This window comes from Sorex fumeus, unplaced genomic scaffold, assembly GCF_029834395.1.
Source record: "Sorex fumeus unplaced genomic scaffold, SorFum_2.1 ptg000061l, whole genome shotgun sequence".
In the NCBI taxonomy this organism is placed as follows: Eukaryota; Metazoa; Chordata; class Mammalia; order Eulipotyphla; family Soricidae; genus Sorex; species Sorex fumeus.
Window position 1 is genome coordinate 5,131,074 of NW_026606118.1, and position 20,999 is coordinate 5,152,072.

Here is a 20,999-nt window from a genome sequence, read left to right on the forward strand (position 1 = left end):
GAATGCCAGGGATTGAACCTGAGTTGGTCCCATGCAAGGCCAGCACTCTACCCACTGTACTGTCACTCTGGCCTGAGTCAGATTTTGTGGGGGGGAGGTGGGAGGAGTCATCTTGTAATAGGTCTGTCCGTACTCCTAAAAATGGAAAGACTTTGGTGAAATTCAACGTACGCTATTGAAATACCTGAAACCAGCACTTACAAGTAACTCTCATCAGAAGGAGGGTGGATTCCTTGAAATGTGGTAGAGTTTCGAGCGTAAGGAGGACTGCTGGAGTATGTTCTTTCCATGTGGATCACGTTACCACCAACCTGTTTTCGGGAAGCGAGTGGGAGGAGGTGGTGAGGGGCACTCAGACACGCTCCACTGGTGTTGAAAACTCCGTGTTGAAACCCTGTGAACCGCCCGCCAGGCAGAGGTGCCCGAGCCTACTTAATCAACTGCCCTCTTTTCAAAAGAAAACAAACTGCTGAGAAACCCCCCTGGAAATCTACCTTCCCTGGGCAAACAAACAGAAAGTAACCCCCCAATGATAACCACAATCTGTTCCAGCGGCCCCTGGCATGCAGGGGGTGCGGAGGGCGTGAGTAGGGGGTGCTGGGGAGGCGTCTCCTGCTCTGGGAAGCTCCGTGTTCAATGCTTGATGCTTAGAGTTAGGAAGGCGCCAGTGCCCGGGGCCTTGAGTCCACTCATTCTCCCTTTCGGGTGGACGGAGCTGCAGCATCTCCACACTATGGTCCAGTTCTGAAAGGAGGGAAATAAACCACCACGCCCCCTTCAGAGGGGTCTGGGAGACAGACTGGGGCCACCTCCCCCTTCCCCCCCACCCCCATGAATGCAGGCTCATCTGCAGGGCCAGGCTGGCAGAGGTGCCAGGCTGGTTCCTGCCTTGTCACAGGTCATAGCCAAGGGCCCAGGTCTCCGAGCACTGCGGCGTGGGGCTGCAGATGCTCTCAAATCCTGTAACCACAGCGGGTAGAGCATTTGCCTTGCACGCAGCCAACATGGCCAATACAGGTTCGATTCCCAACATCCCATATGGTCCCCCGAGCACCGCCAGGAGTGATTCCTGAGTGCATGAGCCAGGAATAACCCCTGAGCATCGCCGGGTATGACCCAAAAAGCAAAAAAAAAAAAAATCCTGCAACCATTTTGGGGGGCAGGGGGAGAATAGAACCTCTGAAATGATGCCCTCACACTCCACGAAATCTTGAGTCTCTATGAATTTTGAAAAAAATACAGTCAAGTTTACTGATTTACCAACATAGCAATTAGAATTTGATTTCATGGCAACTTTATAAATGTAGTCTTTTTTTTGCTCTTTGGGTCACACCCGGCAATGCACAGGAGTTACTCCTGGCAGTGAGTGCTCAGGGAACCATATAGGATTATAGGATTCTGGGAATCCAACCCGGGTCAGCCACATGCAAGGCAAACGCTCTATCTGCTGTGCTATGCTCTAGCCCCTATAAATGTACCCTTTAAAAAGTTTGAGTTCTTATTGTTTGGAAAGAAAAAAGTCAATAAATTTGGTTCTTAAAAGAAAAAAATGGGGCTGGAGCAATAGCACAGCAGGTAGGGTGTTTGCCTTGTACACAGCCAACCCAGGTTTAATTCCTAGGATCCCATATGGTCCCCTGAGCACTGCCAGTGGTAATTCCTGAGTGTAGAGCCAGGAGTAACCCCTGTGCATTGCCAGGTGTGACCCCCCCGAAAAAAAAAGCAAAAAAAAAAAAGTTGTCTTTCTAGTGTTCTAAACAGAAACCAACAAAAAAATTGCAAAAGGACAAATTCGGATTTGAGTTGGTATTTGAGACCCGAGATTCAAGCCCTCCCTTTGTCCTGTGCAATCTACATTCCTGCAGAGTTAGGTAAAGGGATGAGGGAGAGGGAGCGTTTAAATGCACTCGGTGGAAACTCTCCTTTTGTCATCCTGAGTTGCTCGCGCAAAATATTATTGACTGTAATCAGCTCTAACAGCTAAAAGAAAATTTAATAGGACACTGTTCGACCAGATACGATGACAAAGTAGTTGAAATCCAGATCTTCATGGAAAACCCGCAGCTAGCACCAAAATATTTTGAGTAGTTTTCCTCTGGGCTTAGAATGAATGCCCTGCTTCCAAAGTTTTAGCAGAAGGAAACGTTCTTATGTGATAACAAAGTCACTGTGGATTTTTCTGCCCCCAAGAAAAGGCAAAACACTTGTGAAATAAAATTTCAGTAGCACCCGAGCCTCTGATTTATCTGTTTCGCAATTCAGGGCTAGCAATGCGGTGAGCTAGCTGTTTCTGAAAAGATTGCTCTCCCTTTTAAGGTTTTCAGAAACTCAATTTCCTCCTGCTTGTGGGCGGGTGGGAGTACGCCTATGTGTGTGTGGGTGTGCACATGCAGACGTGTGCTCCCGTGTTCACTGTGCTTGCACGCACTATTACTTTTCAAGTTGCTTTTGTTCCAGGACTGACCTGGGTTTCCCACACAGCTCCACTTACTCTGCCTGACACTTTAGATAAAGGCTCTTGTCGTTTTCAAATGGCTGTAAAGGTTCAACGTGATGTGGGTGCAACTGTCCTACCAAGACAGTTGGAAAATCCGGAGGAACTATGACAAATGTGTTTCTAAATGAGTTTGAAGGTGTCGGGAACGTTCCAAGGTGTTGTCTTCCGAGCTCAGATAGGGAAGAGGAGGGGAGAAGAGCAAAGTCCAACGTCTGGACCACTCTGTGTCCAAAACTGTCCACGCTGAGTGAAAGCAGACAAGGGAAGGAAGCCGAACACAGCTCTGAGTTACTTCTAAGATAAAAATAAAACTTGATCTTCTAGCCTGTCCAGGAGGAAGGGCCCGGAAAGAATCAAGAAAGAACAGAGGTTTGGAGGCTTGATACCCTTTCCCCACCCCATCACTGGTTGTTTTTGTTTGTTTGTTTGTTTGTTGTTGTTTTTAATTTTGGGTGATTGAATCCAAGATCTCTTGCACAGGCCAGGCAGGGAGTCTGCCAGATAGCTACCTCCCAGGCCGACTTCTTGGTTCTCACCTCTTAGTGCTAAACCATTGCAAAAGGCTAACCAAGACACCAGCTTTGAAGTTGGTAGTCAATCTGTATGTGATGTCCATTGCTGAAATCAGGAATTCTGTCCATAGTGTAGCCACCTGCTCAAAGAAAGAGTCCATGTAGTGAGCTGGAGAGATAGCACAGCGGATAGGACATTTGCCTTGCATGCAGCCAACTTGGGTTCTATTCCCAACATCCCTTATGGTCCCCTGAGCACTGCCAGGAGTAACTCCTGAGTGCAGAGCCAGGAGTAACCCCTGAGCATCGCCGGGTGTGACCCAAAAAGCAAAAAAAAAAAAATAAAGAGTCCATGTAGTCTAGCCAAAAAGACCATCGCCTCATGTGGTCACTAAAAAGGGGATCTGCAGCATTCAAAATAACCTGGACACAGGCCGGAACTGCCAATGCTCCTCTTCGATCATGTGACCAGAACCAAGCTCCCCGTTCCCATAAGGAAATGGGGCCTGATCACCTCTGATCATCTCTGATCACCATACCTCCTTCATGGAGAACTAAGGACCATCAGTTACACATTGTTTCTTCCAAATAAACATAATCTGATTCTAATCAAACATACCCAGTGGAGGAGTCTTCTCAATTTTGAGAGGACAGTTTGATTTGTAAGTTCTTGGGATTTCAGTGTAAGCCTTTCAAAACTCTCCTGGGGGATCAGGAGGTAGCTCCGTGGTCAGGGCCTTGTGCTTTATTCCACATGCCTCGTCCCCAGCACCGCCAGGTGAGGCTCTGGTGGCTACAGCCACCCAGGGCCCTAGCAGCACTGTTTTGTCAGCCCCAGCACTGCACGGTCGAACCCGGTTGGAGGTTGAGTGATTCTTGCCAGGAGCGGCCTCTGGCCTCCCCAAGTGCACGAGAATGTGGGAGCTGCCCCTAAGCAGCCCCCCCACCCCCAATGTTAAACTCTGATATTTTAGCATCACCGTCACGGTCACGGTCCTCCCCTTGTTCATCGATTTGCTCAAGCAGGCCCAGTAACATTGTGAGACTTGTTGTTACTGTGTTTGGCATATCGAATACATCACGGGTGGCTTGCCAGGCTTTGCCGTGCGGGCGAGATACTCTCAGTAGCTTACAGGGCTCTCAGAGAGGGGCGAAGGAATCGAACTCGGGTCAGCCATGTTGGCTGCCATGTAAGGCAAACACCTTACCCATATTTTGTATTAATATACAGAATAAGAAACAAAAGAAGTAAAACATTAAAAATGGGCCTGCAGTATAGCTGGAAAGATAGTCCAGCAGGTAGGGCATCTGTCTTGTATGCTGCAGACCTGGTCCAATCCCTGGCATCCTATATGGTCCCCCGAGCACAGCCAGGAGTAATTCCTGAGTGCAGAGCCGGGAGAAACCCCTGTGCATCACTGGGTGTGACCCAAAAAGCAAAAACCAAAAACAACAACAACAAAAAAACTGAAGTGACCTGTAATAGAGCTGGAAACATAGTCCAGCGGGTAGGACGTTTGCCTTGCATGCTGCTGACCCGGGTTCAATCCTCAGCACCCCGTATGGTCCCCCAGAATCACCAGGAGTAATTCCTGAGTGCAGATCCAGGAGTAACCCCGAGCACCGCCAAACAAACAAACTGACCTGTCCTCATCAAAATTATCAGTGTCTTAAAATCAAAGGCCAAGAGTACAATGCCAAAGAAACGGAAAGGATCTGACTGTCAAATAGGATCCTGAGCAATGGGAAAACACTAACCTTTACCTAATGGTGAGGCTATAAGTATAGATTGTATTTTGGATAAATTGCAGCATTAACTTCCTTGAATTTGATAATGGTCTTCAGAGAATGTCTTTGTTCCTGACACATGTATGTTAAAATATTTAGGATGAGAGGTCATAATGTCAGCAGCCTGTTCTCCAAGATCCTAGTAATGGGTCAAGGGAGGTGGCCCAGGTGCCAAGGCTGCAGCAGGAGCCAGGACTGAACCGTGGCGTCCCATGGGCCCCCAAGAGAGTGTGAGTGTGGGCCGGGCGCTCCCAGGACTCCTGGTGTGGCCCAGACTGTCCTATCTGCAGGCTCTGAGTTGTGCCCTCCTCTTGAGTCCTCGCTCGGAACTGCCTGAGCAGGGGGTAAGATCTACTCTAAGTGGACCCCTGAGCCCTGCCCCCAGTAATAAAGCCAAAGCAAGGTTGACAGGCTGTGGAAAAGGAGAAAGAGAAGGCGTGAAGGAATTGGTTTTCCAGTGCTGGGGCCACACCTGGCTGGCCTTGACGCTCCATGTGGTGTCAGGGACTGATCCCGGGGCTCCCACATGCCACATTGCTTCCAGTACTTTGAGTACAGCAAATGGTTTTTAGGTGCTAATAACAAAATTCAGTGAGGGCCTTATTCCCTGCGCTGTCCTTGCAACTCTGAAACTTTTTCAACATAAAAGTTTGAATGTGGGTCAGAGTGCTAGTACAACGGGTAAGGCGTTTGCCTTGCATGCGGCTGACCTGGGTTCGATCCCCAGCATCCCATATGGTCCCCTGAGCACCGCCAGGGCTAATTCCTGAGTGCAGAGCCAGGAGTAATCCCTGAGCATCACCGGGTCTGACCCAAAAGACAAAAAAGAAAAAAAAAGTTTTAATGTGTATCAAGAATTGAATCAACAGTGCAGTGCAGGTGAAAGATTTTTAAGTAACATGCATAAGGACCAAAGAAACATTGCGGGTTAAGGTCCTTGCTTTGCTCACGCTGACCCTGGTTCGATCCCTGGCACCTTACAGGCCAGTTTCCCTGAGCACTGCCATGAATGATCCCTGAGCACAGAGTCACGAGAAAGCACTGAACACAGCTGTTGAGGCCCCCAAATCTCCACCCTCCAAAAGTAGTGTGTGCATACAAAAATAAATGTAAAGGAAACTCAGAAATTCTTGAACTAAGTTAAACTTTAAAGTAAAATAAAGACGTGTACTCCCAACCTACAGTTTATAGGAACATTTATAGCTTAATGCTTTAATAGAAATGTTTACATTTGAGACCTGGGTGATAGTACAGCAGGTAAGGTGCTTGCCTTACACACAGCTGACCTGTGTTATATCCCCGGTACCACATACAATCCCCCAAACCCCTCCAAGAATGATCCCTGAGCACCACCAGATGTGACACCCCCCCCCACACACACACACAAAGAAAAGTTTAAATTTATCTAAGCATCTAACCTAAAAAAAAAAAGGAACAAACTTAAGTCAAAATTAAACACAAACAAAAAATGATCTGGGGCTGGAGCGATAGTACAGCGGGTAGGGCATTTGCCTTACACGCGGCTGACCCAGGTTCGATTCCCAGCATCCCATATGGTCCCCAGAGCACCGCCAGGAGTAATTCCTGAGTGCATGAGCCAGGAGCAACCCCTGTGCAATGCCAGGTGGGACCCAAAAAGCAAAAAAATGAACAAAAAATGATCAGAGTCAAAATTAAAACAGAAAAATAGAAGCAAGGTAGGAGGTAAATCAATAACACCAGAAGTTGGCTCTTGGCGCTATTAAAAGAGAAATAAGATGTCTGGCCCTTCAGCTATGCCACCCAAGAAACAAAGCGAATACAACACTAACAGAAAGAGTCACTGCAAAGAACCAGCAAATGGTATTTTCAAAGACAATCTAAAGGTATAAGGGACTTTTATAGCAAGCGTTTGCCAACATATTCAACAACTTCGGTAAAATAAATGGGTTCTTGGAAATATGCAACTGACAGAAGTTCAAGAGATAATTAAAAACAAGAAATAGGCCAATTTCAAACCACTCTGTGGGCATTAAGAGAAGAGCAAGGTCAACGAGACTGAAGTGGAGTTTGGAAAGGAGTCTAAGGAGGGAGGAGACGAGAGCAAGCAGGAACTCAGCCAAATCATGTTCAGTCTTGAGCGCTGATTGAACGTTCCCATTGGCTTCATTGGGTGAAATGTGGTTCTTACAAGATCTGGAGCCAAGAAATAACCCAATGGAAGTTTATCCAGGGGTGCGCCAGCATCACCTACGCCTCTCAGGAGCAGAAACAGAGGAGATGCAAAATGGTCCAAGGGCATAGCCAGCCTCAATGGTCCCTCAGCCTGCCCGTGAGCAGGAGCAGAAAGCCCCCTCAAGCATACTGAGAGGCCCTGGTGTCCCCTCCCTGCTCTAATCTAACTGCTCTAATCTAATCTAAACAGACAAATGAGCACCATTTACCTGAAACTTTCTCTTGCACGGGAAGCCGGGATTCTCAAAGAGCCCCAGAAATAAGACAGACCAGGGGTGATTCCTGAATTCATCTAGTCCCTCATAGGGACCCGGTTTTGGGGGTGCTAGGAAGCAAGGGCAACTGAGGCTTAAGTCAAGAAAACAGATGCCAGGTAGTGAATATTATTTGAAGTCAATTAACTCCCTATTTACAAAAGCGTAGCATTAACTGTCTTCCTGTGTCTATACAAAAAGGACATTGCTCTGAAGTAACTCTGCAAAGGACTTAAGGAGACGAGGAAAGCAACATTTACAAATTAACAGAGTCTGATTGGGAGATAAAGGTGATTGACCAGTTGGGGAAGCAGAGCACAAAGAAAGAGGTTACAAATAAACACAGAGGAACGGGAGCACTGTGATGGGAGTAGCCCAATAAACCTAAGCTCCCTGTGGCAAGGCAGAAAGAACAAACCAATGTTATCATACAAGGGGCTTGTTGTGGGGAAGATTCTGCTGGCTCAGGTCTTTAGGCTCTCCATCATCCCTTTCTCCCCTACTATCCCGTCCCAATGCCCTGAACTCTCCTGGCCTCCTTCCAACTCCCTCATCTTCCGAATAATGACAGAGTTGTTCTCTGATACTCCAAACCCAGACAGCCTTGGCAATGACAAGCAGGTGACTTCAAAGCTAAAAAAAGCATGAAAAGCCATGAATGCAGGAGTTACGGGAGGTGAGTGACGCCTTGGTGGATTGTCATATAGTTTAAACAGTCATTTAATAAACTTGCCTCCGCCTCCGCCCTTCTCCAACAGAAATATTCAATTAATCCCCATTTGGAGGATTAACGCTGAGGCACCCACCCCTACCCCCACCCCGTGCCTGCCGCCACCACTGGGTCGTGGTTCCATTGTTCCCCGGAACACACCTCTAACACTTTGAAGGGAATGTTTCCTAGTAATGATGGTCTGTGGTTTCACGTGACTAACAGGAAGACAGAGCCTTTGTTCTGTTGGCGCTCTCTCTGCTTCTGACTAAAGTTAGGCACGTAAAATGTTTGGCTCTGCTTACTGATTCGGAGACACAAACAGCACATTCTATCCCACATGCGTTCTTCCCAGCAGCTCGGGCACTCAGAAATGATGGCCAAGCGATCGCTTTATGGATTCTCACCTGCTAAGTAATATTTGAGTCAGACCATTCTTTCTGCCTCACTGCAAGACTAGAATCCTTAAAAGGAATAATAATATGGGCCAGAGCAATAGTACAGTGGGGAGGGCGTTTGCCTTGCACGCAGCCGACCTGGGTTCTATCCCCAGCATCCCATCGAGTCCCCCAAGCACTACTGGGAGGAATTTCTGAGTGCAGAGCCAGGAGTAACCCCCGAACATCATCAGGTGTGTCCCCCCAAAGCCAAATAACAACAACAATAATAAAGTGAGTAATATTTTAATGAGACATTTCACTGGGCTAGCGAGAGAATACAGCAAGGAGGGCACTTGCCTGGCACACGGTCAACCTAGGTTTGCCCCCCATCACCCCATAGGGTCCCCTAAGCTTCCAAGAGTGATCACTGAGTGCAGAGTCAGAAAAAGTTCTGAGCACCACTGGCCAAATATATATATATATATATATATATATATATATATATATATATATTTGTCCCAAGGAGAAAACATGATGTCCCTTACTTTCCAAGACAACTGAAGTTGAGTCAGTCACTCCTCAGTCCAGGGAATTTCAGCAGTTCCCAAACAGAGAACTCCCTGACAGAGAACTATCTGGTTGCCTGATGAGCGGTTTCCTGGATGATTTGACCTAGGGACCTGGGTTGGCTCTGGTCCGTGTATTTTAGCAAACACCAGGCCAAGTGGAGTTTGTATGATGATAGCAAGCTCCATTTGGCCTGGGTTGTTTTCTTTTGCTGCTGCGTTGCTGATGGTGACGGCTGTGATTCTGCAGCAGTTGGATGTTGTGTTTAGAAGTATCAGGTCGAGTGTACAGCCCTACTGCTCTGAACGTGCCTGATCTCGTCTGATCTAGATGCTAGACAAGGTCAGGTCTTGGACGGGAAGAGTATCAGGCCCAGTTGGTTAAGAGCACTGAGACTATAACATACCATAGTCTACTTGTTTTGCCTATTACTAAAAGAGGTGCTAAAAATCTCCAGTTGGATTTTTCTATTTCTCTCTAGTTTGGTCTAGTTTTGCTATTTCTCTCTAGTTTACCTCATACAATTAAAATCTTTTTTACTTGGCATAAAACATTTAAAGTTATTATACCTTATTAATATTATATTCTTTATCATTGTAAAAAAAAATGAAGGACAGAGGGAAGACACTTGCCTTGCCTGTCACCGACCCAGGTTCGATCCCTGATAGCCCTTATGGTGCCCTGAGCACTGCCAGGAGTGACCCCTTAGCTCCGAGTTGGGAGTAAACCTTGAGTACTGCTGGTTGTAGACCAAAAAAACAAAGGAAAATTGGGGAGGGACTCAGAGTTTTCTCCTGGGCTCATACTCAGGGGTCTCTCCTGGTGGGGGGTGCCAGGAATTAAGCCCGCACCAGCAGCAGGCCAGGAGTTGCCTCACTGACTGTGTCCAACCTCCTACTTTTGTAAAATTTCTACCTTTTTTGGCAATCATTTATTGTTTTGAATCATTGTGTAATATTACATACTAATTAGTAGTCATTAATTTAATTGCATGCACCTCCCCATTGCTTAGCACACATTTTCTTCTATTTTCAAACGCGTCTTTCTGTACTTAAAGGAAAAAAATAAAAGCAAATCATTGTCTCTTTTATCCCTAATCAGAAAAATCGCATATTTTCACTGGAAACTTTAACCAGTCATATTTAATTCTATTTGAATGTAAATCTATGGAATCATTGATATAATCAGATTTAAGACCATCCTCTTCCCATCTGTTCTCTAATTGTACCTCCTTTCTTTATTTCTGGGCTGGAGCGATAGCACAGTGGGTAGGGCGTTCGCCTTACAAGCGGCCAACATGGCCGACCCGAGTTCGATTCCTCCGCCCCTCTCGGAGAGCCCGGCAAGCTACAGAGAGTATTCGATATGCCAGACACAGTAACAACAAAGTCTCCAATGGAGACGTTACTGGGCCCGCTCGAGCAAATCGACGATCAACGGGAGGGCCTTTACCTTTACCTTTACCTTTTTTATTTCTAACCCTCCTTTCTAGCCTTTTTGGGTTAATGAACATTTGGAGGTAAGGGGAATTCTGTTTTATATTCTTTGGGTTTTTTGTTTGTTTGTTTGTTTGTTTAAGTGTGTTTGGTTGGGGGCCACACTGTCACACCAGGCGATGCTCAGGACTTACTCCTGGCTCTGCACTCAGGAATTAACTCCTGTCGGTGCTTGGGGGACCACATGGGGTGCTGGGGATCGAACCTGGGTTGGCCACGTACAGAACAAGTGCTCTCCCCGCTGTACATCTCTCCAGCCCCTATTCTTTGTTTTCTTTGGCTTTACCCTTTAATTTCTTTGGCAGTTATTCTAAAATCACAATTTGTTTCCTTAACTTATGACAGTCTGCTTAGAGTTCATATTGTCACTTCACATAAAAACTAAAAATATAAAATTCTACCCACATTTTGCCTCCCATCATGTTTACATATATTTTATGCCTGCATGTGTATCCCCCACAATGCAATATTTTTGCTTTAACCGGAGCAGACTGGTCTGTGAGCTAGACTCACTTGTGTCCGTGCAGCTTAATGGGAACGTGGCTGTGCCATTTGGTTAGATGCTGCCTGCGGCCTCTCCTGGCTGTCTTGGCAGAGACGAATAACTGGCCTGTGCACCCCAAATATTTACCATCCCAGGAAGTATGAAGGGAGCACTGCTTTCAACCGTGAGTTGCGTCTCAATGACTAAGGAAAAAACAACAAGTATTTCATACTGACCCATGTATTGACTTTTATTTTTCAACTATAACAAATAGTTTAATTTTCATGAGCATATTTTATAAACAACACTCCCTGGATTACAATAACATTTTTTTTTAGTAGAAACTTTCGTTGTACTAGTAATTCCCTCCTTTCTGATTTCTTAGGATTGCAGTGAAGACAGTAAATTCACTGAAGGCTTGAGATCATTCTTTGCTTTGTGGTTTCCTATACTTCTTTTCTTTGCCTTTTTTTTATTAGTGAAACACCATGAGGTACAGTTATAGACTTATAAATTTTTGTGCTTGGGTATTGACTTTTGACTATTTCTAGTGCTTTATGTTTCTTCCTATTGATCAGAATTTTCATCTGCCATCTTTCCCGCAAGAACATACTTTGGCATTTCTCATAGCACAGAACCTTTAGGGGCAATTTCTCTCATCTTTGATATATCTAAAGATGATTTTCTCCACTTTCACTTTGTTGGGGGCAGGGGAGGGTGGAGGTTGGGGCCACACCCAGCCATGCTCAGGGGTTACTCCTGACTCTGCACTCAGGAATTATTCCTGGAGGTTCTTGGGGGACCATATGGATTTGGGGCCACACCTGGCAGTGCTCAGGGCTTACTCCTGGCTCCGCACTCAGGGATCAATCCCAGCGGGCTCAGGGAACCATATGGGATGGCGGGTTTCCAACAAGGCAAATGCCCTACCCACTGTACTATCACTCCGGCCCCTCCATGTTGACTTTTGAATCAAGAGTGTTTGTTCTGAAGTGGGATTCTGGGTTAAAGGATCCTCCCCTCTCGGTGCAGTCCACTGCCTTGGGGCTGTACTGAAAATTCTGATCAATAGGAGTCACCTTCACTCGCATGTTATTTCCCCAGATATCATCCTGGATGTAATCCTGTGTTTTTCCTACTCCACCCCAGCTGCTTTTATTGTTTTCTTCATTCTCTCTGATTCTCAACTTGATATGACCAAATAAATTTCTCTCACTCTTTTTAAATACTGTTTGGTGTAACCCACGCTTCCTGAATCTCAGGAAGATAAATATTTATCATTATGTTTAGATAATTAAGTTTATCTAATTATCTAATTTTTTAGCACCTCTCTTAGTAATAGGCAAAGCAAGTAGATTATGGTATGTTATAGTCTCAGTGCTCTTAACCAACTGGACCTGATACTCCTCCCGTCCAAGGCCTGACCTTGTCTAGCTTCTAGATCAGATGAGATCAGGCATGTTCAGAGCTGTATGGCTGTACACTCGACCTGATACTTCTAAACACAACATCCAACTGCTGCAGAATCACAGCCGTCACCGTCAGCAACGCAGCAACAAGAGAAAACAACCCAGGCCAAATGGAGCTTGTTATCATCATACAAGCTCCATTTGGTCTGGTGTTTGCTAAAATACACGTACCAGAGCCAACCCAGGCCCCTATGCTAAAAGTAGACTATAGACCAAACATGATTGTCACCCATTGCCTCTTTTGCAAACCACAACACCCAATAAGAGAGAGAGAGAACAAAAGGGAATGCCCTGCCACAGAGGCAGGGTGGGATGGGGGGGATGGGGGGTGGGAGGGATACTGGGATCCGTGGTGGTGGGAAATGGGCACTGGTGGAGGGATGGGCATTTGATCATTGTATAATTGAAACCCAAGCACAAAAATTTGTAAGTCTACAACTGTACCTCATGGTGTCTCACTAATAAAAATTTTTAAAAAAGCCATTCAGGAAATCGCTCATCAGGCAACCAGATAGTTCTCTGTCAGGGAATTCTCAGATGTGCTGGACACGTAATGAGATTTGGAGACAATCGCTGGATTAGAGCCATTACCGGCTGGATTCCACAGGACGTCGAAAGATCGCATGGCTGCCCACCTACGAGATGGTCAGACTTCTTCGTCAAGACCCTGAACGATCGATTTGAGGCTCTTCGTGTTCCTAGAACGAGCAGATGCCACTGGGCTACACTAGCATGCGACGGGGGAAATGGAGACATTACTGGTGCCCACTCGAGCAAATCGATGAGGAATGTGATATCAAGTGATCAAGTGATCAATTAAATTTAAATAATTGTGGTCATTATTTCTTCGAATGTTTTCTCTGCCACTTCTGTTCTTCTTTTCTCTTTATCAGGCATTCTAATTACTTGCACTGTAGACTCCCTGAAATTATTGTATAAATGACTAAGGCTGGGACCAGAGAGATAGCACAAGGGGGTAAGGCACTTACACACTTGACCCTAGTTTATTCCCCTGCACTTCATATGGTCCCCCAATCCTCACCAGGAGTGATCCTTGATCATAGAACCAGGAATAATCCCTGAGCACTTCTGGGTGAGCACCCACCTCCCCACATTAAAATAAATAATAAATAACAATTTGCTAAAGCTCTGTTCTTTTTGGTTCTTTTAAATATTTCCCCCATTCTTCAGATTTGGTCATTCTTTTTTTATTTTTATTTTTTTATTTTGGGTCACATCCGGCAATGATCAAGACCTACTCCTGGCTCTAGATTCAGGAATTACTCCTCACGGTGCTCAAGGAACCATATGGGGTACTGGGGATCAAACCAGGGTCGGCTGCATGTAAGGCCAGTGCCCAACCTGCTGTGCCATCTCTCTGGCCCTGATATGATCGTTGCTATTAGCCTCTTTTCAGAACCTCTTTCTTTGCAGTCTTCTGCAAAGTAGCACAATTTTCATCTAGGATATTACAACTTCCAGTTCAAATATTTCCATTTGGTTCTTTCTCAGAAGTCCCACTTCCCTGCTAAGAACGTGTTTTATGTTTTCTCATTACCAACATCTTTTTAATAATTTTACATTCATTAACTTAGCCGAATTATTATTTGCAATGTCGGTCAATATGCTACATCAATTTCTCTACCACTTTGAGGTCTGTTTTCACTGACTTATTTTTCTTAGTCACACTTTTCTGTGATGTCTACTTCTATTCATTGTGTGCTGAACATAACGATTGCTGTGTTTTAAAGATTTTGGATTCTGGGCTAAAGCAATAAAGGAGGGCTGCATCTGTAAGGCCTTAGAGAACATTTCTTGTTTCTTTCCTATTTCTCTTTTTTTATTTTGTCTTGTTTAGGAGCTCTGCATAGGGGCTCCCCAGGACTACTCCTTGCTCCATACTTGGGAGTCATTTCTGATGGTGCTAAGGGGACCATGAAGAGCAAGCCACAGCCTCCCACGTGCTCACTGAACTATCTCTTCAGTCTCAAAAAGCATTTCTTGGGGCCAGAGTAATAGAACATCAGATTTGCCTTGTATGCATCTGACCCAGATTAAGTTCCCAGCTTCCCATACAATCCCCCGAGCCCACCAGGAGTGATCTCTGAGCAAAAAATCCAGAAATAAGCCCCGAGAACCTACCATGTGGCCCCCAAACAAGTAAAACATATTTTTTGTAATCTAATCTTGATTTTAGATTTGTTTGGGTTTGTTTTCTTTTGGGGGGGGTTGTTAAACCCCAATGGTGCTCAGAGCTTACTCCTGTCTCTGTGCTCAGGAGATTCTATGGGGGTCACGGAATGAACCTGAGCAGCTGAACTCAGGGTTGGCACGCTGCCCACTGGACTATCTCTTCGATCAATAAGAAGACTTGAAAGTCAAAATGATTCCTTAGTCTCTGGGCTGCAAAATGTCATATTAGCAAGCATGAAAACAACATTCATCTTCTGGTATGTCTCAATATTATTTTGAAAGTCATTTTTGTTATTTATTTGTTTTCTGGATTTTATTGTCTCTGAGTCTTGGCCGCTGATGGGATTACACGGCGCCAGGGGACCAGGTGGTGGGTGTGACCCCCGCCTACTGGAATTTGGAGGATCTGGGTGGAGGATGCTCGACTCCAATCCGAGTAGGCGTGGAGATCTCGGCCCCGGAACCCGCGTGGCTTTGTCCCTCTGCCAGTACCTTCATGTGTGCGGAGAGTGGTCTCAGCATGGTGGTGGCTGGTCCTGGAGGTCTTCGGCTGCCGGAGCCCTGGTTGGGGCGGGAAGGAAAGCTCAACCCGCTCCCCTCCAAGGGGCCCCGGCAAGGAACAGCCAGGCACAGGGGCAGGAGACAGCTCCCGGACGAGAACAGTGCAGTCTCCTGCCCCCGCGCCTGGCTGTTCCTCGCCGGGGCCCCTTGGAGGGGAGTGGGTTGAGCTTTCCTCCCCACCCAGACCAGGGCTCCAGTAGCCGAAGACCTCCAGGACCAGCCACCACCATGCTGAGACCGCTCTCCGCACACATGAAGGTACTGGCAGAGGGACAAATCCACGCGGGTTCCGGGGCCGAGATCTCCAAGCCTACTCGGATTGGAGTCGAGCATCCTCCACCCAGATCCTCCAAATTCCAGTAGGCGGGGGTCACACCCACCACCTGGTCCCCTGGCGCCGTGTAATCCCATCAACGGCCAAGACTCAGAGACTATAAAATCCAGCTCCCGGAACCGCGCGGCCGCATTTGCGGCCGTGCGACATCTTATCAGGACATCTTTTTATGACATCTTATTATCTTATTCCTACTTTGGACAAACTTGCAGGCTATCGAATGTAGCCTGCCCACAGGGCAGAGTCTGGCAAACTCCCTGTGGCGTACCAAATATGCCAAATACCAGTAACAATGATGGGTCTCATTCTCCTAAAGAGCCTTGAATATAATCTCAGGGCTAGGATGAAAGAGACGTTACTGGGGCCTGCTCGAGGCAATCGACGAATTTGTTATCTAGTAGTGAGACTCACCTGTGGCTTTAGAATGTTTCATTAGGGGACTAGAGAGAGAGTACAGCAGATAAGGCACTTGACTTGCATGTGGAAGACCCAGGTTTGATCCATATGTGCTCCCCCAAGCCTCGCCAGAGTGATCCCTGGGCACTGAGGCAGGAGTAAACCCTGAGCACTGCTGAATATGACCCCAAAATAAACAAACAAAAATAGTAATTGTGTCTTGAAAACAGCTCTTGCGGGGCTGGAGCGATAGCACAGCAGGTAAGGCGTTGGCCTTGCACGCAGCCAACCCCAGGTTTGAATCCCAGCATCCTATATGGCCCCCTGAGAACCGCCAGGAGTAATTCCTGAGTGCAGAGCCAGGAGTAACCCCTGAGCATCGCCGGGCGTGACCCAAAACAGGGGGGAAAAGAAAGAGAAAACAGCTCTTGCATTCCCATTTACAGAGCACAGGCAGAGTACAACTGACATCATAATTTATTTATTTATTTTTTTCTTTTTGGGTCACACCCAGCGATGCTCAGGAATTACTCCTGGCGGTGCTTCGAGGGACCCTATGGGATGCTGGGGATCGAACCCAGGTCAGCCGCATGCCAGGCAAACGCCCTATCCACTGTGCTATCGCTCCAGCCCCTGACATCATTCTTTAAAGCCCTCAGATTTTCAGAATGGTGAATAAATTTTAACTTCAAGTCACCACCTGCGTTAATTCTAGTAAGTGTGTGAGGCCAGCCCCTTGGCACTTTGCGGTCAGTTGGGGGCCCCTTCTCTTGATCTGAGGTCCAAGATGTCCCCTTCTCCTGGGAGCCTGTTCAGTCTGCTTGGGAATCTCTGGCTCACCTGATTTCCTTTCCCAGACTCCTCTGAGCGGAGTCTTTTGGGGAACTTGCAACTTCTCCTGCAGCCCGTTTGGGTTCTGAGCACTGCTTCTCTCCTTCAGGCCCATAAACCATATTCTGCCTCTTCAAACATTCCTTCCACAGCTCCCTCCACCTCTCTCAGCCTTGATAAACTCAGAGTCGGAATTTTTGCCCTGGATTAGCCTATCTCTCAAGGAATGTGGGGGCTGGCTGGAGCGTCTTTTCAGACCACCCAAATTTCGCCATAGCAGCAATAAGACCATTTCTCTTTCTTAACATGCGTGGCATTCCTCTCTTCCCTCTGATCCCCTGCTTCCTCGGGGCTCTGCAGCACACTTCCTTGCTAAACTGGGTCATTTCTAGATTTTAAAGTGGAAGATGCGGCAACTCTCCCTTTCCCTGAGCACTTCGAGGCCAGGCAGAATTATTCATCAGTCTAATCTCAGTCTAACTCAATATCCCAAAGAAGAGGGTGACCTGTGGAAGGGGATATACGCAAATAGTGATGAAAAATTGGAGCGATTCATACAACACACATTATTGATTTAGCTTGTCATCTTACATGGGTGCAGTTTCTGCCCCGTCCCACCCGCCCAAAGCAATGGCAGTGTTGACTTCGAAGATAGCAGATCAGCTAGTACATAAATGTCTGGAATATTGTGCGAATCACCAAAACTCGGTCACAGAAACGCCAAGTGGACACACACTGTCTAGAAAAAGAAGGTACTGCCACACTCGCTGCTGAAACCCTTCAATCTGGAGTGACAGAGACAGTATCTCTGAGGCGCAGGACAAATGCCAGAGGGAGAGGCCAGGTGGTTGTGTGCCAGTGACGGGGTTAAAGCAATGGCTCTCACCCAGGCTGCCGCTCACAACCCTGCACTGGAGTTCCCTCCGTGCCATGCCCAGGGCAAGCCTTCCATGCCTTCCTGGACCACAGTGCGGCTACTCTGAGTGTCGCTGTCGCCGGACACGGGCTTCTTGTCGTTCCCTCAGTCACTTTGATTCCTCAACCCTCTACTCGAAGAGACTATTTTGTTTTGGGCTTTTCATTGCTTTGTGCAACAAAAGTGCTCGGGGCCTGTTTCTGGTCGGGTGCTCAGGAGGGACCCCCTGGAGGTGTCGGGGGGGGGGGGACCATCTATGGTGCTGGGGGTAGAAACAGGGTCTGTAGCATGACCAGCAAGCGCTCTAACCCCTGCATGATCCTTCAGGCCCTGAAGAGGATTTTGATGACTTCTTTTATGGCACAAGGACATCTAGAGTCCAGTCCTGAAGAAAAAGCTTGTTCAGCCACTTCTGGAACCTGTGTTTGCTGGTCTGCATTCACTTAATTAATCATTGACAGTCATTATGAGTTGCTATCTCTGAAGGTCATTTCTGAAGCTATACCATAACCACACATTTGAACACACATTGAAACGGGCCGGGAAGATAGGACAGGGGACAGATAGGGCATTTGCCTTGCAGTGGGCCAACCTCGGTTAGATTCCCAGCACCCCACATGGTCCCCTCCACCCAAATCTGCCAGTAGTGATCCGAGTGCAGAACCAGGAGTAAGCCCTGAGCGCAACTTAGTGTGGCCTCAAAACCAGAAAGGAACGTAGAAAAACAACAACCAAAAAGTGACACAGGTGAAGAAGGTAGTACAGTGGTGGCATGTGTGCCCTGGGTTCAATCACCTGCACTGAAAATAATGTGATTACTGACTGCCTTGGAGTTTCTTTAGACCTGAGACTAATTGTGCCAAGACAACACATTAAATATGACCGTCGAAGACCATTTGCATCTTTTTTTGAAAACCTGGATTCAAGCCATATGCCTTGCCAGTTTCCTGAATCCAGGAGGTGATGGGAAGAGCAAGAAGCAGAGAGCCGGGGAAGAAACATCTAGAGAAGGGGGGCATCTGCTGAAATCGAGGTGATCACACTTTTTATCTTAAACTGCTAGTCGTAGCCTTTCTAAAGTAATGTTCTGTTTTATGAAGGGCACAAAAATGGTTTTCCTCATTAAGAATATTAATATTATAAGTAGTTCAATATGATACCAATAAAATGTTAGAAAGTAATGTGATTTTAAATGTTTCTATTTTTTAAAAAAAGAATATCAGTTTCATGCTGCTGGTAGAGTAATGTGACAGTCTGGTTTCAAGTTTCTCTTATTTTATTACTTGATTTGATGAGCGCTTTAGCTGAAAAGGGCATCTCACAGAGATGGGTAAAGCCAACTGAAAGAAAGATATCATTAGCTCTGCTTATGAAATTACATATTCATTTGTGAGTCTCATTCAGCAATTACACATAAGATTTTGCTGAAATTCAGCTGGCAAATTTTAATGCATTCTAACAGCCATTAGTTGTTGCAGACTGATCAAAGGCTATTCTACTTTTATGGGTTTAATAAATGGCCTGGAAGCCTGAAAATTTAATTTGGAACATTTTAAGCCAATTAGAAATCTCTGTTTCCTTTTCTAGTGGCAAAATAAGAAGAAATTTTTAAAGTAACACATACCAATTATAGTTTTTAAAAAAAAGAGTGGAAATAGTTTCTAATATCTGATTTTGAAAGTCTATCTAGAGTTACTTTGTTTTTTTTTTGGTGGAGGGGGCCATACCCAGCAGTGTTCAGGGGTTAGACTTGGCTTTGCACTCAGAAATCACTGCTGGCGGTGTTCTGGGAACTATATGGGGTGCTGGGGATCAAATCCCAGTAGGCTACATGCAAGGTAAGTACCTTCCCCACTGTACTATCTCTCCAGGCCCCTAAAGTTACTTTTCTAAAAGCACATATTAACATATTTAAAGTTAAAATTTTGGGACTGGAACGATAGCACAGCAGGTAGGGCATTTGCCTTGCACGCGGCTGACCCGGGTTCGAATCCCAGTATCCCATATGGTCCCCCGAGCACCGCCAGGAGTAATTCCTGAGTGCAGAGCCAGGAATAACCCCTGAGTATCGCCGGGTGTGACCCAAAAAGAATAAAAAAATAAATAAAATAAAGTTAGAATATCTATTACATGTGAAACATCAAACAAATCATTTTTTGTTTGAAATTTTTTTAAAGTCACCAGTTATTTTTCAAAAATAGTTATCTCTGAAAACCTGTCAAGTCACAAAACTTTAGTTAATTTGAAATTCTGTCTTTTTATGTAAGCAAACTATGTAAATCAGAGCTGAAGAGAGTATAGTGTCTGTCTTGCACACAGCCAACCTGGGTTCAATCTCTGGCCTCCGCTGTGGTAGTCCCCTGAGCATGGCCAGGAGCGATTCCTGAGTGCAGAGCTGGGAGTAAGCCCTTATAACCTCTGGGTGGGGCCCCGAAACCAAAAATAAAAATGATCCAGAAACTATGGTACATCTACACAATGGAATTCACAGCTGTTAGGAAAAATTAGGTCACGAAATTTGCCTATAAATGGATGGACTTGGAGAGTATCATGCTGAGTCAGAAGGAGAGGGACAGATATAGAATAACTGCATTCATTTGTGGGATATTTAAAAAAAATAGAATAAAACTGATATCCAAGAGCAGGGAAAACCACAAGGATGTGAGGGTGGAGGGAAGTTGAGATAGAGGAGGGTCCATTGTGACAGCATTAGTTGGAAATGATCACTCTGGACAAGAACTGAGAGTTGAAAGTCACTGTCACTGTCACTGTCCTCCCGTTGTTCATCGATTTGCTCGAGCAGGCCCAGTAACGTCTCCATTGGAGACTTTGTTGTTACTGTGTCTGGCATATCGAATACATCACGGGGAGCTTGCCAGGCTCTGCCGTGCGGGCGAGATCCTCTCGGTAACTTGCCGGGCTCTCCGAGAGGGGCGGAGGAATCGAACTCGGGTCGGTCATGTTGGCTGCGTACAAGGCAAACACCCTACCACTGTGCTATCGCTAAAGGGAAATACATGATAACCTTTCAGCATCTGTACTGAAAACCATAATACCTAAAATAAGAGAGAAAGAAAGAGAGAAAAGAGAGGTGCTGCCATAGAGGCAGGCTGGGGTACGGGGGCAGGAGGGAACGTGGGGACACTGGTGCTGGGAAATTACACTGGCGGAGGGATGGGTGTTGGAACATTGTAGGACTGAAACTCGACCAATACTCTGTCTCAGGTGATTCGATAAAATTAAAAATTAATATAAAAAATGAAAGAAAACTATGTAAATTTAACACTGGCTGAGAGCTAAGCCAGGGATTAAAGTATGTGCCTTGCCTGTGGCCCAGTTTCAACTCTAACTCTACACATGCTCCCCCCAGCACCCACAGGAGTGAGCACTGAGCCAGG